The sequence below is a fragment of the Mus pahari genome, chromosome 1 (assembly GCF_900095145.1).
Source record: "Mus pahari chromosome 1, PAHARI_EIJ_v1.1, whole genome shotgun sequence".
NCBI classification, from domain to species: Eukaryota; Metazoa; Chordata; class Mammalia; order Rodentia; family Muridae; genus Mus; species Mus pahari.
Genome location: NC_034590.1, coordinates 170,745,403 through 170,759,640, shown reverse-complemented (window position 1 = coordinate 170,759,640; position 14,238 = coordinate 170,745,403).

The window sequence follows — 14,238 nt, the reverse complement described above, 5'->3', positions numbered from 1 at the left end:
CTTTCTGGGCTATTCTGTGATACTTCTGGGACACACAAAGAGAGACCTTACCCATGAGCAGGCTGCATACAGCCACCTCCTAAATATTGTCACCTGACTCAGAAGCCAGAGTGCCTCAGACTGCATCTGTCTGCATTCCTTTACCCCTGGTTACAGGGTTGAAGCCAGGGACTGCTGGGCAGATTTCAGCATGTTCTTCCCCAAACATCCCCTTCCAAGCTTTGGTGGAAATGCTTGTGTTCGCATAGCAGATGCAATGCTCCCAGAATGAGGTCCCTCAAAATAAGAACAGATGTATATATTAGACCTATGTGTCCTCTGGGGTCTCCTGTCTCTTCTGCATGAAGACCCAGCAAGATGGTGCTGTCCATGAACCAGAAAGAAGACTCTCTCTGGCCCGAGTCTGTTGACACCTTCAGCTTCCGGAACTGTGAGAAATAAGTTTGTCACAGCAGCCCCAGTGAGTAAGAATGGTTGTATCCATGGACAGGCATTGGGGCTCTGCTGGCCCTCACCCAGCCTTTCCTGGGAGCTCATTCTGGTTCAGCTATGCGGTTAACGAACAACCTTGCCAATGCATGGGTTGAGATCGTATCAGCCTGTTTCAAGCAAAGTTTGATTTGGTTTTCTAAGTCCCCGGGCACTTGTAGTCTGTCTCTAACTGTGTGACTCGTTCATTTGTGCCATGAATGTGGGAAGTGGCTGCTCTGCTCAATTGCAGTCATTTCCATCAAGAAAGGGGGGAATCTGCGTTCCAAGAGACCACAATGAGGGAAGTGATCATGTGAGTGGACTGAAGGTGAGAGCAACTGCCTGCCAAGGAGGCCCAGAGAACAGATGCAGGACGGTACAAACAGTGCTCACCTCCTCTCAGGACAGAGGACTTCGCAGCCTCCCATTGACCCCTCTGCTGCAGTCTCTGGAAATGGGAGCCAGAGTGTGCTAAAGGGTAGGGTGGATGTCTTACGTAGGAGGGTGTTTTCCTTTTGAGATAGTTTCATTTAGCTCCCTTGTCTTATGTCACTCCTGTATCTACCTCGCAAGGGCTGGGATCACACGCCTGAACAACCATGTCAGTTTATTCAAACTGGGATTAAACTCAGGACTTGTATCATGCTAGGTGAACACTCTACCAACTGGGCTGTATCCCAGATCACTCTGAAACAGTATAGGTACTTGTGGGACCTATTGTTCTGACTCTGACCTCAGAAGTCCCCCAGGGATGCTTGGAGCCATTTAGGAACAAAGGCAAACAATTCTACTGCAGGCCATGCTCTAACTTCAGAGGCCTCAAACTTGGGGGTTGTGCCACACAAACCGTTTCCTGGTTTCCTTTCAACCCTTGAGTGATCCCAAAGTCTACGAATTTTCACTCCAAGGAAACACAGTTGCTTTATGACAAGCATTAGAGGTAAATACCTCAAAATGGCTAGCCACCTGTGTTTGTTGTAGAAAAACAAATAAATCCACATAATAAAATTATTGCTCTTAGCAGGAAATCATTCAAAAAAGTTTAATTCCTTCCCCCTGGAAGAACCTTGATCTTTGACTTAAGTAGGATTTCCCTGATCCACTGTTGGGAGGAAGGGAAGATGCCAAACAAACAAAAAACAAACAAACAAACAAACAACCGTGAATCAGGCATGAATGAAAGGCATGTGCTTATATCACGCACTGGTTCATTACAATGTGGTTACAGACTAAGGGGGGCAGAACATGTAGCAGGTTGCTAGCCTGAGTTACAGGTAGAGATTGTAGAGGGAAGCAAGGTTTTTCAAAGCCTGTGTTTAAACACAGCCTGTGTGAACATTGTGAGTGGGGCCAAGCATAAATGCCAAGACTCGAAAGAGGTGGCGGGGCATTCAGACTGCCAGGTTTGTAGAACTGCCAAGCCCAAGTTCAAAGCAGGGTCGGGGGGGGGGGGCGGGAAATGTATAAAGTGGGATTCTACTTCTGTGAGACCAACTGAGATCCCTAAGGATGCGTCACAGGTTAAAGCTGCATGGGAAACAGAACTAGCCCTGGAGACCCAGGTGGGATGGGACTTCAGAGAGCCTCATGTTTTTCTTTACCCATTTCTTCCTGTCTCGTTAATACTTTGAAACCTGTAATATTTTCATTTGCCCAAAAGTTTCAAGTTGACAGATGATTTTATGAGGCACTGTTCCCACACTGGTGATTTCAGGGAAACACCAAGTGATTCTTTGTTCTCAAACAGGTGGTTTGTGGGTCCATCCTTGCATTTAGGAACAGCCTGAGCTGGGTGTTTTCCGTGGCTCCTCTGAGCAGCTGGGCCCTGCTTCCAGTGACCTGGTGAAGGGCTGCAGGTGTCTCCTGTCAGGGGCAAGGTGAGGCCCGGATGTGGTACTGGTGGAAATGCATTCCTCTTCAGACTCAGGGAAGACAATATGCCCTTTGGGGTCTTTGAAGAGTCAAAGAATGCCAGCTTGGCCTGCTCTACACTGCAGACACCCGGAATCAGACTGTAGGCCCTGTCGGGTCTTGTTGCTATGATGGTCCCAGATGGAGGTACCATTTTCTGAGGAAGCAGAACCAAAGTTTTGACAGAATTACTTACATCACCTTGTGCAGAGTTCAGTCTCAAGCAATTAGCCTAGGATGTTTTACTGTGGTGTGTGCAGAGCAGGCATGAAAATGGCCAACATGAAGGGTGTTTTGATTTCAGGCCCCAGGACATTCTCACATAGAGAGGAAAAGTTGATGGATAATTCTCCAGATGCAATTCTGACAGACACGACAAAGGTTGATGGAAGACACTCATAGCTACTACCCCAGAGAGAAATTGCCAGATTATCACAGGGTGCTCTTACAGGAAGTCACAAGAAGCACTAGGCTCCCACAGAAAATATCAGCCATGCTATGGTAGGCTTGGAAGTTAGAACCCCATGCAGCCCCAAGACCGAACAGGCAGCCTTTGTGGCATACCTAGAGGCATATGACCAGAAAAGGCTTAATTGAAAAACACGATTTTAGCATCACTATATTTGACCATGAGAGAGATGGTTATCTCGAGATGTAAATGTCCGGGAGCCAGAAGAGAAAGACTGAAGCTCAGTCTGCAAGGAAGATGACCAGGTCTGGGTCATGTGCTTACCCACGGTGAATTCAGGATGACAGACAACTGTCCCCCAGCCCTGTGACACTGGCTTTGCAGTGCAGAGCGAGTGTTCCTCCTAGAGAGTTGTTATTATCTATTGCTTTTCAAGATGGTGGCACAAAGGGATTAATCATCCCCCCAATCACAGGGTTCTGGAGAATGTTCCTTGTGGCTAAACCACTATGTTCCAAATAACACCAGAAGATTCACCTGTCGCTGTGTCCAAAAACATCCCCATTTGGGCTTGTATTCTTCGGAGCTAAGGTTCCAAGAAGCATGCATATAAGCAGGGTCGAGTCTTTATACGCACACCACCTGCCTTGTGGATTCAACAAACATCCTATGTCCTTCCCTGTGAACACAGCTCAGAGTCATCTCCCCACCCCCCCAAACACTTTTATTCTTTTTTTCTCTCACTGGGCTAGAATGGAAACATTATTGTAGTAACTATTAGTTTCAAGGAAAGATTGTAATTGCTTCTAGATCCACTCACGAGTTTCGAGAGCGATTTAACCTTTAACTTTCTCAGTACAAAGGGAGTCTTGCTGTGCAGTGAATCTAACAAGACCATCATTTATCGCTGGCAGAGTTCATTAGTCAATCGTAACAGTTTAATTATTAGCATTTTAATGCATGAGCATTTAACCACACAGAACAACAATCTTGGCGCACAGAACAAGACTTCTTAAAGGGAGTGGAACCAGTCCGTACAATTGCTTGTATTGTGATGTGTTATTAAAATGAGATAATTAAAATGCAAGAAACAAATGAGTCCACATATTTCGCCAGCAAACCAGCATTCTGCTTCCTGGTGTGCATGGTAAGGTTGTTTTGCTTTTATTTATTTATTTTTTTAAAAAGCTTGTATTTTTACTTTAAAATTGTTTTCACTTTTCTGCTACAGGTTCATATGCTGTCAGGAGCACTGGCCATGAGAGGTAGCTTTCATAAGAAAGAGGGAAACCCAAAGCAGAGAGCCTACAAGAGGCCCTGAGAGAGGAGCTGGAAGGTCCTGATGCTGAGGCACTGGAGTCTGCCAGGGTATGGGGGAAGATTTTCTTAGAATGCCCCACCCAGGCCATGCTGTCAGGAAAAGACATCATGTGGGTACCGAATAGAGCCCAGGAAGATGTTAAAGCTTTTCTTCAAACTTTGTGTGAGAGAGAGAGAAAGTGGGGGAGGTGGGGAAGGAAGGGAGGGAGGGAGAGGGAAGGAGAGGGAGATGTAGTCATGAGTGTGACTATGTGCAAAAAAAAATTGTATGCATAAAATGGAACTACCAAATGGATGTGTGCATCCAGGCAAGTGTAGAGGGGAGAAGATCCCCAGTGTCCTGTTCTATCAGCCTTTACCTTATTCACTTGAGAGGGGGTCTCTCCATGAACCTGTAATGTGTGTAAGAAGACATTAGATAACACCATGTTATTGGCATAGTGGGGTAACCAATAGAAATGGGGTCACTCCCTCCCCCAAATGTAGAGTGTAGTATTTGTTAACAGATACTAGACACTATTCCCAGCTTTTTGATTGGGTACTGGAGCTTTGAACTCAGGACTTCATGCTTGCAGAGAAAGCTCTCTTGCCCCTTTAGTCACCTACCCAGCCCCTGGTAAGTCATTATCATGTGAAGCCTGGGAGCTCCCTTCTACCACATGAATTTGTAGCACTTCAGCTATATTTATGAGAAAAGAACACCGTTTGCCATTGCTCAGAGAGCACTCTTTACAATAGCCAAAAGGGAGAAAAAGAATCGTGTCCATAGAGTCAGCATAAAGAAAGGGCATGCAGTATACACATACAGCAAAATGTACTCAGTTGTTAAGATTGATTGAAATCCCAATACATGCTGCAACATGGGTGAACCTTGAAGGCATGCTAAGTAGATCTTTCAGGTATGAAAAGATGATTGCCCCATGATCCGTGTATGAGGTTCCTAAAACAGTCAAGCTCACACAGACAGAGAATGTTAGAAGTTATCAGGCTCTGGGGGAGAGGGAACATGGTGTTATCTAATGCCTTATTACATGCATAAAATTATAGGCATATCATTCATTATATGCATAACAATGGTAAGTTTTATATCATGCATATTTTGCTATAATAAAAATTAGGGAAAGGGGGCTAGCCCTCGACATATTAACTTTATAGAATCACTGTACACACCAAATGAGATTGTAGATAGAAGCCTTTTTAAGCCTGAAATGATACATGCACACACTTGTGGAGGTAGTAGTGTTCCTTAATTATTTGTTTTAATCATATTGTTTTAATAAGAGGCTACAATATAAACAACTGAGAAGGTTAATTAATAATGTCAAACCTAAACGAGTGTAATTAATGTCACTCAACAAAAGCCTTCACTCGACTCAAAACATTTTCCCTCTAGGGTAATCTTGGCCTGATTTTTTCTAAACAGTTTCTCCCTTGACTTGGGTGGGAAGCAGTGGAAAGTCTGGTGTGTTTCATTTGAAGCTAAATAGATATCCGTACTCCTCCCTTTGATTTAAGGGTAGATGTGAGGCGTGAAGGTCTCGGAATCACGTCTCCAGTGATAAGTGGCTGGGACAGCACAGCCAGCATTAGCACAGAGCTGGCCCTGAGGATTCTCCAAACGCCAGGCTTCCAAAGGACACAACCAGGGGTGACTGGGAAGGAATGGGTGGCAAGGGGTAGATCTCTCCATTGTGGAGCAAAACCGAGCACACTGAGGAGTTGTCGCTACTACAGACATGTGCCACAAGATCCACTCCAACTCTCAGAGAACACAGTCGCCCCCGCCCCTTGCTCTCCCAACTACCATTCGGGATCCTTCAGCCTTTTCTCCCACAGTGCTCCGCCTCTGGGATTTTAAAAGGTTGAACCTTGAAATAATCGTGTGTGTGTGTGTGTGTGTGTGTGTGTGTGTGTGTGTGTGTGTGTGTGTCCATGTGTATGATTCAGAGGACAATGTTGGGTGTTATCCTCAGGCACCATCTTGACTGGCTGGCCAGCAAGTCCTAAGGATCTGCCTGTCTCCATACCCTGGTTCTGAGATCACAGGCACCGCCGAACCTGGCTCTTTAAACACAGGTTCTGGAGCTCAGGTCCTCCTGATTTCAAGGCAAGCACTTCACCAACTTCAGCTGTGTCCCCAGCCCCCTTCTTCTGGCTTTTTGTGTAGAGCTTCCAAGTTCAGAGCTCCAAGCTAGAAGCTGGGTACACACAGAAGCTGCCAAGGCCTGGGGCAAGGCTTCCAGTGCACAGTGGCCCTGTGCTTCATGAGAGGGCTCAACTGCTCCACCTTCTACTGTAACTTGGGAGAGGGCTGCAGAGTTGTGACTCCACCTGTCTACAGCAGTTGCTGGAATATGCCAGGACACAGCATGTGGAGATCCCTGGAGCCTCTGGGAAGTTGCAGCCCTTCATGTTAGAGCACCGGTGATCCCCACAGTGGGAAATGTGGGACTACCCCACCTCTGCCAGTTCCCTGCCAGACAATCTGAGATGACTAGAGGGATTTTCAGACAAGGCTGCTGTCCCTCCATGGAAGATGGAATGGACACAGAGCCCTGGGAGAAGCCATAACAAAAATGGAATGCCATGTCTTTTCATGCATTTGAGAAAGTGAGTCTCAGATTGATCATTGCCAATGAGAGACACCAGATGAGAGATCAGTGACCCGTGAGTTCCAACACCCTTAAAGTAAGAATCAGTCTGAGTGGTGCTCCAGTCCACCAGATCTTAAAATCAGAATCTCTCCGCAAGTTCCCATGGGAAACTCCAGATACGAAGCAGTGATCGCTGTCTTCAACCAGCTCCAGGAAGAACTCATTTGGGTTTTGTAATATCCCTCCAGAAAATGCAGGGCTCTGCCTGAATTAAGTGCATCTTAAAACCACCCTTTTCCATATAGCAGCTGTTCACCACTGCAGCTACTTTTGTAAGGTAAATAAAAGCTTCTGCGCATCTTAGGCACAGCAGCCTTCTGCATCTGGCTGTCTACTGCAGTGCACAGGACATGTGTAGAATTTTCCCGTGGGGATGTTTCATTTGAAGTCTCAAGATGAATCACATGCTTGCCACTCTCTGTCACCTGTCAGCTTTGTGTCCTTCCTGTTTGCTGTACCCGCTGCTCTAACATCCATGTCCACAGAGACATGCATTACCTGTGTGAACAGCAGACAGAACCTCCAGTGAAATGAGACCACTAGGACACATGCCAAAAGAAGGGCCTCTGCTGGTGTTCCAGCCAGGAAGAGATGGTGTCACCCAGGCCAGCTCTCCTAAGCATGGGGTCTTTACTCTGACAGGTCACAGGGCTTCAAAAAGTCACCCTACTTAATTTGGCCTGAGAGGTTGCAATACTTCCTTCCTCCTTTCCTTCCTCCTTTTCTTCCTTCCTTCCTTCCTTCCTTCCTTCCTTCCTTCCTTCCTTCCTTCCTTCCTCTCTCTTTCTCTCTCTCTCTTTTCCTTCCTTCTTTCCTTCCTTCCTTTCTTTTAACTTAAATCACAACTTTGTTCTTAAAACGCCAACAACAGCTGTAACAAACACGTGGCCCGTTTCTGGACTCAAGTGGTACCAAGATGTCACAAGGATATTTGCACACCAGTGCCGTACAACATTATCCACAAGTTTTTATTTTAAATGAAGAACATTTTATTTAAAAATAAATTTTCATGTAATATACTCTAATCATGCTTCCCCCCATCTCCTCCCAGATCCTCTCTACCTCCCAACCCAGCCAACTCCACTCCTTCTTTCTCTCTCTTTAGAAAAATAAACAGGCAATAAATAAATAAATAAATAAATAAATAAATAAATAAATAAATACAGATAAAACAGATGCAAAGAAAAACCATGGGAAATACATATATAACTACAGAGACTCACACGCAAGCACACACAAACCCCATAAAAACGCAAAATTGGAAACCATGATATATAGACCAACGAGGTAAAAAAAAAAAAAGTCCAAACAAAGCATTATGTGTAGCTGGACTTTGGTTACTTTGTGGGTTCATTTTTCTTCCACCTTTCCAACCCCCTAACACTAGATAGGAAAGAGAAAAATGGACAGGGGGAAAGGAGGCAACATTATTATTGCTGATTAGAGGCATCGAGTTCCTTGGGGTAAGTTTGATCTTCTCTATCAGGACATCTAATTTCTTCTTCCTTTAGAAAAGTCCCCAAAATTCCAAATGTCATGCAATCGCAGAAACTATCTGCCTCTGGCAAAATCATGCCCCTGCTAGAGCACGAGGCAAATCACAGATGCTCTGAACAATCTGAAGCAGCCCCATATCCCACACCTGGATTTAAGATGAAAACATACTTATAATATTTCTGTGCTTTTCAAATAATCTAAAACTCCAAGATTATCACTAAAGTTATAAGGAAAAGCAAACTACAAGAAATGCCATTGTGTTAATCTTGTGTTGGTCACATACGTCTAGGCGTGGGTCCTGCCCTTAAATGTGGTTAGTATACCCAGTGAGACTCCATTTGTGAGTGGTTGACGCTTAGATGGGTTCTGGGTTAGGGCTGGGACCTCATGGCCACTTCCCCTCTAAGCACCGAGACCCTGTCTGCTTAGGCTGTGTGCGCCCCACCATCTCTGTGGTATACTTGAGCCTTATTGTGTCTAAGAGGCCTTGTTTCCTTGGTGCCTTCCTTCTCCAATGGTCTTCCCACCTCCTCTACACATGGCTCCCTGAGCCATGAAAGGAGAGATTGGTGAAGACAGCACTTTAGGACAAAGTGTTCCAAGGTCTCTCACTGAGCTGAGAGGTCTCTGGTTGGTGGAAGGCAGGGCCTGTTTGGACATTCAGTAGTCAGTAAATGTTTTCATAACTGTTATTTGCAAAGACAAAACCTCATGGTATCTCAGAAGCACCCTGTGTCCTTGCTGCCTTTTAGCAACAGTATTTTGGTCTATGATCTGAGGTAAATCAGCTACAAATGAACCAATTGACAGAAATTAGGTGTCACCTACCATGACTCTGTGTGCATGTTTATACGTGTGTGTGTGTGTGTGTGTGTGTGTGTGTGTGTGTGTGTGTGTGTGTGTAGAGGCCAGAGATCAACAGTAGCTATCTTCCTTAACCCTTCTCCACTTAAGTTTTCTGACACGGTCTCATACAGAACCCAGGGCTTGCTGATTCTGCTAGCCTAGCTGTCTAGCAAGCCTTGGGGATCCACCTGTCTCTGCCTCCCCAAACTGATGATTACAGTGTGAACCAGCAGACATTTGCATGGATGCTAGGAATCGAACTCAGGACCTTGAGCTTGAGCCATCTCCCAAGCTGCACCTACAGCCCTAGCTCTCCCTACTTCTCATAAGCTTATTGTCTGAGCAGCACTCTCCAAAGGAATGACCATGAATGGATTGCCTTTCCTGCCGATCTGGAGCAAGCCCATGGGCTATCCTACTGTCTGACTGAGCAATACCACATGATTTGCCACATGACTTACCACATGATTTCTGGTCTATTCCTTCTTCTGAATCAGGTTTAGGACATTGAGTAGTAAATGAATGTTTCATAACTGTTATTTGCAAAGACAAAAACTTACATTACCCTGCTTCTAAATTCCCAGCCTGTCTGTCTTCCATAACTGACTACCAATTACACATTCATCCTATCATGCAAATGCAGGCAAACCTCCATCAGATCAGGAAGCTGTTAAACAACCTTCTTTGGCCTAAACAGACTCAAAGAAACAGGAGGAAATGATAGTACTTTAATGCCAAAAGCTGGTTTTTCTCATATATGAATTTTAAATGTAAATAGGACCATCTGTCTGGAAGACAAAGGGAGAAAATGACCCATACTCCCAACATCTTCCTGTAATATGTAAAAACAAGGTTATAAGTGTGAGTGTGTGGCATAGACTGAAATTGTCCTCTAAGTTCTAATTTCTATGCCCACAAGTTAGGGCAGTTCTCAGACCTCATCAAAGAAGCATCTCTGCACACTTGGCAGTGGTTGGCACAGAAACTCATCCCTGGCCAAAGCGCAGAGGGCACAAGACTGTGGAGTGATCATCCACAAACAAAGGCATCCACGCCATACCCTTACCTAATGCACAAGGAATATCACAGAAGACAGCCGAAGCTAATAAGGGCTGTAGTCAAGGAGACATGGGGTGAAACTGTTCTCGGGGCTGCTACAGGCATGAATTTACAGCAGCTGTGGCTGCCTGCACAAGATCTATATAGGATCCAGCCAGGCAACCCCATCCCTAGCTGAGGCAGTTGATAGCCGCTAGAGGAAGGAGAATCAGTTTGCTTTAGGGTTGTGGTTCCTCCTGGATTGCTCACACCCCATTGGATGACCTCATACCCATGTGACTCAATGGGATATACATAGGACAGGAAACTGAGAGGGAGAGATGCTGGAGAAGAGATGCAGGAGAGCTTACGGGGGGGGTAATATCATAAAATTCTTCAGATGGTTGTTTGAAAATCTCAAAGATTAAATATTCCACAAAATACTTATTTTAATTCTTTTTTCAACTATGCATATGGTGGGGTAGCGCTGATGCCCAAGGAGGCCAAGGTATTGAATCTTCCTGGAGCTTGAGTTATAGGTGGTTGTGAGCCTGATGTGGGCACCGGGAACTGAACTCAGTTAAAACATTTGTTCTTTGGGTCTAGAAAGACAGTCGGCGGTTAACAGCAAAAGATTCGTGTTCATGAAAATGTCCCCTGCTTCATAGGAAGTATTCATGTTCTAGGTGTGTCTTTATGGGGCTTGTCTGGACCACAGTCTGTTTTTTCAAAAGAAATATAGTGTCTACTTCTGAGGTTTAGCAGATCTACCCACGACATTCTACTCAACTCATAACACAGCCAAGCCATGCAAATAACTGGACCACAGCCCCACCTGCTAACTCTGCATGTTGCTGGTTTGGCACACACTGGAATGTCCTCCCGAGAGCCCAGCTCCCAGGGAAGAAGAAGTCACTGACCTCTCAGTGAGCTTCATCTCTCAGTGAGAATGATGGCGGAGGAGGATGCCTGATGGGATGTTTGAATCCCAAGCCACCCACATTTGGAGGGGGTTTTAAGCTATGGCCACTGTAAGTGAATATAATTGGCCATCCACAGATGGGATCACTGGTGGTTGGAAAGGGTCTCTGATGATGCTTTCTCTTTTTAATTTTGATTTACTTAGGGAAAGGCACACAGGTTGTGGCATGTATTGTGAAGGGCAGAGTACAGCTGTGAGAATTCATTCCCTCCTTCTACCTTGGTCCTGACAATTGAACTCAAGTCATCAGTGTTGGCTGCATCTGCCTTTGCTCACTGAGCCATCTCACTGGCTCCCAACAGCACTTTCAATATCTGCTGATATTGTCTATGTCAGGGCAGCATCCCATTTCATGTAATGCTTGCCTTTATGTATGTATTCCATGGCACACACATACATGTTAGTGTGAGAAGTAGTCAAGGCAATCCCATCCTCGATACACTACACCAGGCCATTGCTGTTATGCAAGGTGTTCCTGTATTCCACCTTCCTCTACTTTGGATTTCAGCTTAAGGCACCTCGTCTTTAAAGCATCTTTACAGAACTCGTGCAACATCCAGAAAGGCTAAGCTAACAGCCTCAGTGTTGGGCTCCCTGTTCTCTGCTGTATTTGTTACACCTATGACCCATTTGATGGCAAGGGCCATGGACATAGGGATGGTGTCTTCAAATATTCTAATGCATCTGAAAATCTCAATAAATCAAACTGATTTTTGAAGGGAAATTGTCAACAATACATTTCTATGAAAACATTGCATATATATGTCTTTATCTAGGATTGTATGTGATTCGTGTTTTCCTTTTAATACCCATTTTCAGAAATTGTATTTTTGTATTTTGTTTTGCTTTGCTTTGCTTTGTTCTGGTGGTGTTAGGAATGGACAAGGACCTCATTCATGCTAGGCAAGCATTCCCCACCCCAAACCACACGGCTAACCCTACTATCTTTGGTTTGAAAGCTTTCTCTGGTAAAGCTGAATGAATCTCACAAGTGTAAATAAAGCCAAGAACACAGCTGTGGATTTTTGTACCATTGGGATATGGAGCCTGTGTGGCTCTAGAGATAGCTCACAAAACTCTGGACCAAAAATACAGAATCACTTCTTTAAGTCTTGCTAGTCCAGATGTCTGTCTGTACACACCCTTCTTGCAGCTGTTATATTTTATCAGCTCAGGAATCTCCACAGCTGCCCACTGAGATGCCTTTACTCTTTGTATATAACACTGAGCAAAAGGCTTTGCCTTGAGAGGGTAGCCCCTAGTTAAGAAGGCTGAGAGAATAAGGAATTAGAACTCAGGCCTTTCTGGTTTTGTAAGCCCACACCCATCTCGGTGCATGTGTAATTCTATATTATTCTATCCCAACCCTGGCCACCAAACATTGCTGTAAGTGCTCCATAGCACGGGGTGCAGAGAGCCTCCCTCAAGTTAAATTCACTCTGGGTGGAATGCAGCACTGTTATTGAAAAATAGTACTGAAATCAAAGGACTTTGCGCCACTTTATTTGCTGGTTTTATGGTCCTCCAGGATTTTTGTGGGATTTGTTTTTCATTTTACTTCTGTAAGCCTGCCAATGCTTTAAAGCAATATTTCAATCAGGGAGAGAGAAAAAAATAGTCTTCCCTGCAAAACTCCACAATGGTTTCCATCCCTCTTTCATAGGTTTTGGGAACTCCTCCCCTTTGCACTCACCCTCCTCCCCAGTGCCCTCTAAGCGTAAATTGAATACTTAGACTACCGTTTAAAGGGTCCCCAGTGTTCAAAAGAAATTCAATTTGCCATTGTAAAGTTTGGAAATGATGATCTTAACCCCAGCACCTCTGCCCCACAAGTCACAGATCACCCTGGGGCAAACACAAGAAAAACTCAGCTATGTAATCCCAGGAACATCTCTGTCACCCAAATCAATAATGAGCAGCAACAGCAAGGGGCATCCAAAAACCCAGGAAGTAGGACTCCTGAATCAGAACTAACTCTTGACCACATCCATCCACTGGTCTCCTATGATCTCCACTGGCAAGTGACCTCAGGCCTGACATGTTCTTGAGCAGTCGATAATCCAGGTCAGGTTCAGGACAACAAGGTTTCAAACAGTGATTAAATCCTACATGTGTCCATGTGTCCTGTAGAGCTTCAGCTGAAACTCTTAGGGATATTCAGAGCTGCCCTGGGCCCAGTGGATTCTTCACACACAGTCTTGTAGCTATGCCATGGTCTCTTCCATGTACCCAGACCACCTACACGTACCATTCCACTCTAAAGAAAGAACGATACAGCCTAAGACAAAATGTTTGGGATCAGAAACAGCTACACAGGAAACTCTGAGATAGAAATATGAAACGGTTTCATGTTCATGAGATCATATTAGCAGCAGAAGTGTTTTCAACCTGCAGTGACCAGAAGGACCCTCCATGGTCCAAACTCCTAGGATAAAAAGAGAAACTGAGACCAGAGCCAGGGTCAACCACGCACAAGGTCACAAGTGAGCAAGTATTAGTATCTGTTGCTTCCCAGCAAGAAAACTCGGCATCATAATTTTCATAAGAAAATTGCATTTCCAAAACGCATTTCTTCATTTATTCCTGTTTCATTTCAAAATGTAGTAAATAAATAAAAGAGCTGCCCCACCCCAAGGGCTGAATCTATCACGACATGCTGAAATTCCCTTTGAGCTTCCTATCATTCCAGGTAAAAAGGGAGCCCACTGTACCCCAGAGTTCTCAGACTCTTGTGAGGAAACATCAATTTTTTTTTAAGTAGGGTTATTTCAAGGAAAATAAAATGTCCTAATGTAACCTCATGGGGAAAAACAACCCAGAATATTATTTTGAAAGGAAGATGCCAAGTCCAAAGACAGAGCTTTGCCATCTAAGTTGACTCATTGGTCAGTTTGCACGTTAACACATGAACTCACCCCACGGCTGCTTAAACTGGCATTAAACATGAAGTCATTGATTTTGTAAAAGGAGAGGTTGAAAACTCTTTGCTGCTTTTTTTTTTTTCTTTCCCCAGTTTTTAGGGCTGCCGTAAACTTTGCAATATCTGCACCCAGTAGTTGGGAAAAGCATAATCTCTCTCTCTCTCTCTCTCTCTCTCTCTCTCTCTCTCT